Genomic DNA, 5,263 nt, shown 5'->3' on the forward strand with positions numbered 1-5,263 from the left:
TGTTCCTTTTCATACTCAGGACAAAATTTTCTTTCTACCAGATTCTTGAATTCTTCCCAAGTCATAGCATAAACCCTATTTCTTCCTTTAGCTTGTAACACCGTGTTCCACCATTCGAGTGCTCCTTCTTTAAACAGATTCGATGCGTACATGACCTGATCATCTTTGGCACACTTACTTATTGCAATTACTGCTTCGGTTTTCTCGAACCAACGCAGCGATGCAGTTGCCCCTTCGTTGCCTGCAAATTCAGTGGGTTTACAAGCAAGAAATTCCTTGAAAGTGCAACCAAGTGCTGCAGCCTTTCGTTTCTTAGGGAGCGGCGTGTGCTGGGTATCATGATTAGCATGATTATTACCCCCGTTTATACTATTACTGAAGTTATCCTCAATAGTATGTTTACTAGGAATAATATGTTGCGGTTCGACTGGATTTTTCACAGCAGCAACAAATGCTGGAATAGCATTAGCTATCCCTTGAGCAACAATATTTTCAATATCTTGTCTAGTCATATATTGATCCCCTGGATGTTGCTCTGACTGATTAGCTTCATTTACCGGTAAATTACCACTATTAGCCATCTGATAATATATAATAAATTTTTATTAGTATTTGATAACTAGCAATCATACATAAACAATCAGATAATTCATAATGCACATAAAGTCAAAACTATCGTTTTCTCGATTTCATTTCATATCCGTTATAGTATGCATCACTACACACAGATATTTTACAAAGTTTTATTTGGAGTTATGTTACAGACTGATTTCACTATTTACTATACTATTACACAACTATAGTTTTACCACCTTCCTATCCCTCACCATTTGTTGTTCTAAAAACGCATTTCCCTTTCATCATACTTCCAAGCAATCTGTCCCCCTATCTCCCTGATTCTATTCCCTGTATCCATCAACTCTTCACCGAAATGGCGAAGTTCAGCCATATTCTCAATGCTCATTGGTGGATTAGGTAGGGGTTCTGGATCGAATTGCGGAAGGAAGGAATAAGGGTCGTTGACAATATTTTGAAATTGCCAATCATTTGTCCACCATTCTTCCATTTCTATAGGTTGAGCGTGGACTATTGGTTCTGGGATTGCTGGTGCAAAATTCATAGGGAGTGGATTTTCATTAGGATAGGAAAAACATTTGTATTGACAGGCTGAATAGTTTCACAGTTTGCCAATAGAAAATCTATTTCATCCTGAAAAGTTATTCCCTGGTTTTGGTTTTGATTGGAGCTCTCTCCGATTTCTATCTGAGTTGGTCTAAAACCTTGTCCTACTTCCATTTCTATATCTTTAGAATATTCCTCAAACTGTATCTCCATTTGCCTAGAATCTTTCTCGACTTCAGTTTCCATTTCTGGCTGTTTACTAGTTTCTTTTGCTATTTCTAAAGGATTGTTTATTTTAGGAAGTTTCGGGACTGGCTTTTTCCTACGGATACGATGTCCCCACTCGTAATTCTTCTTTTTCTTTCGTTTTGGCTTTGTCAAAGGTGGAGCATGGAATTCTACAGGTTGGTCCACATCAGCAAAGCATCCAGTAAACTCTTGGGAAACTTCTATATTCACAATTCGGGACAAAACCCCGATAATTTACAATAATAAGATTTTTCTGACAATCTTTATTCAAAACATATTTCTTTATTTTATATTGAGCCACTATCGTAAGCTTGAAGTGCTTCTCGGCACTTTTCCTGAATTTCAGTAGATCACCTGAAACAGGTTTGAAAAAGGTTTTGTCAGCGGGGAAATACTAAGTGAATCATTCATTTTACTGAAAATGACACATTTATTATTATTCACAGTGTTAAGATCTTTTACGCATGTTTCTGATATCAACCAACTACCCACAGTATTTGTCACTCGACCGGATCTGTTACAGTGGTCATATCACCATTGGCTGCCCCAATGAATGACGTAAATCAATTAATATTAGGTTCGCCCACCTAAAATGATTTAAACTGTAGTAATGTGCACAATACCCCACATACTGGCTGTAATTTGGTGATTACATCAACTTAATCACTGTAATTATAATTCTGAAAATAATTTGGAGTATGGTAAAACAGTTGATAAAAAGAGAATGACTCACATTGCAGATTTAATACGGACAGAATATGATTTAGCCTCGTTAACCTAATAGTAATAATAATGCACACAAAACTGGGTTAGTGATCAATACAGCAGTCACGATAACTCACGAGATCAAATTCTCACAATGAACGACAAAGTGCAATACTTAAACATTCATCGATTTAACGACGAACGACAAAGTATAACCCTAACGTGGGCGGCACTTAAACATTCTTTGGATATATTGATCTCGGAAAATGAATCGTAATAGTGATCGAGTAATTACCCTGTTTTGCGGCAGCGATTCGAGTGCAGTGTGTGTTTAATTTGTACTATAATAACTGTAAGACGACGTACAGAAGGCTTTTGGCCAACGTTTTAATTCCCAATTTCAAGTCCCGAAGTCGGCTATTTATAGCCAGAAAATAGCCCCGCTTACGGACCGTATGCTTCAACCCTTACGGTCCGTAAGGGAAGCACATATGCTTACGGTCCGTAAGGCATTTTCCTTTACGGTCCGTAAAGGGTGCAGTCTATTTACCTAGACTAGCTGGAAACGGGACTAGCTTGCATAAATCATCAAAAATTCGAATTTCAATTGTGAAAACGGATTTTATTGATAATTATCAATTAGGGTTTACCCCCCTGAGTTTTTAGGGGCCCTGATCCTAATTCTGATTGTTCTGAAAATTTTAGGGTTAGTGCGGAATTACTTGGGTGTCTCAATTAGGGTTTCCTTATTGACTAATTATCATTCTAATTATAAATTTTAATGAGAGTTGTTACAGGCAGCAACAAAAACCCAAGATTGAGTCACCACCAGTATTGATGATAAATGAGATAACTACAAGCCATCACTAAAAAATTCAAGTAAAATATAGAAGGTAATAAGAGATTAGGGGTAGGAAGCTCACATAATATAAACTGATGGTATAATTACAAGATATGCAAATTCAAAACCTTTGATCAGTTGATTGCATAAAGAAAGGAATAATAAGTCGCTCACCAGGTCGAGTGTCACTACAAGGATGAACTTCACATTTGGCGAAAACTGGTCCATTGACATCAGGCTGCACGGGTGGTACACTATCTATGTTGTGCCGCATCAACGCAAACGACTGCCAAACATCACGATCAACTACTGCGGCCTTCCGCTTCTTATCCAAAAATGCCTTCAATGTTAAGTTGACTGAAAGGTATTGTAAAATAGCCGTTGAACGACGTTATAAGGTAGAGGGCTAAAGGGTAAAGGAAATTGACTGAAAGGCCCTCCACCTCACCAAATAATGCCTTCAATGTCAAGTTGGTAGAAAGGTACTATTTCTAAAGGGTGTTCATTTCTTAAACGAAATTTAAAAAGAAAAAAAATATTGTTTGCGAAAGGGTGTTCATTTCTTGAATAAGGGGGAAGGGGTGTCTAGTTATCGGTATATATACTTACAGAATGAAAATGTATGAAGGAGAATCCCCTTGAAACATGAGTAAATTTGTCTCGGACAAGTCGAACATCCTGTAAATGCATTATTAGCAAACAACATAACTTATTACAAATTAAAGCAACCATTTGTACCTGAATTGGAGCATGTCTAGCGAATTATCCCGTATCAGCATATTCATCTAATCCTCTTACTACCACCAAAACATGAGTGGGGCCTGAATTCCAGGAAAAAATAACATAATTTAAAGTCCGATTAACAACTACAACCGACGACACGAAACCAATCAATTCAACAAAGAAAAAGTTACAAATCACGCAACAAAAGAACAAAATCATAATGAAGCGAAAACATTAATGTTAGGGTTAATTGAATACAAAATCAAACTGAATGCCCAATTAACATGTACAAAGATAATAATCAAGATGTATAACCAATGAAAACATGTGTAAGTGCAAGCTAGGGGTGAGGATTATACTTGCAGAGAGACGGGTTGTTGATCCGATTCACTCTCAATTGTTCATAACTTCCCAAATCTAACAACAATCAATTGGTAAACAACAACAAAAAGAAACCATCAACAGTTTCACTTAATTAAAACCCAAATCGCACCTTAATATTGAGACAAGGATGCCGGAACCCTAAGCGCCGTCGTGAACCACTTCGAGACACCTAATCGCTGCTAGAAAGCTCGCCCTCACCGGTGGTTGAGTGACACACCACCGTCTCTCTGTCGACGGAGCCTGATCTACACTTCGTCTCCCAAAACTCCGATTTGGCTTTGATTGGCGACGTTGTTGGAGGGGTTTTCCAAGCGGCGGCGTTGGTTTAGTGAGAGTTACGGGCCAGATTGTTTAAGCAGAGATGGTGTATGAGAGGTAGTGTGACACGTCGGTGGACAAAATTTTCTTTTTTGAAACACACCCTAAGGACATGGTACAACCCATCCAAGCCAAATGTAGTTGCTTATTTATAGATTATAATAGTAACCAGGTTTTTCAAGTGTACCACTAAAGACACTCAAAGTTTGTTGTGTTCTTCTAAAATAACTTAACTTTAGGTGTCCTGGTCTTGTGCATTTTTTTAAGTGTTACAATTTTTAAAAAACGGAACATATACATAACCTTGCTTAATCTTTGGTGATTGTTTCTTTTAGTTTGATTTTAACTAATTATGAAATTGTTTAGAGTAAATTACAAAAATCGTCATTTATGTTAAAAACAGATAGCAAACTATGTCCTTTTTCTTAAAAAAGTACAAAAAACATACCCAATGTTTGTAAACTCTTGCACGTTATGTCTTAAATCTAACTTGGTTAATTTTCATGGTTAAATTTAACCAAATGAACCCCTGTGAGGGGAAATTAGTCTTTTTACCTCATTATCTTAATTATATATTAATTTTACTAAATAAGCAAAAATAAATTTGAAAATTATATATATATATATATGTATATATATATATATATATATATATATATATATATATATATATATAGGACAATGCTTTATAAGAAACCCTTGAATTTTAGAAAACTTTGCAAACCCAATACATGGTCTAGATTTTGCCACGTGTCCATAGTAAATATCATATTCTTTTTGTCCTTGAGGGCATTATGGTATTTTCACATCTATCTTAGATATCTTCCCCTATTTGATTTGACAATAATTAATACCCATCACATCCAAATCTACTTTCAAAACCCAAGATCCACCATTCAAAACCTCCATTTTTTCATTAAC

Source organism: Helianthus annuus, chromosome 10, assembly GCF_002127325.2.
Source record: "Helianthus annuus cultivar XRQ/B chromosome 10, HanXRQr2.0-SUNRISE, whole genome shotgun sequence".
In the NCBI taxonomy this organism is placed as follows: domain Eukaryota; kingdom Viridiplantae; phylum Streptophyta; class Magnoliopsida; order Asterales; family Asteraceae; genus Helianthus; species Helianthus annuus.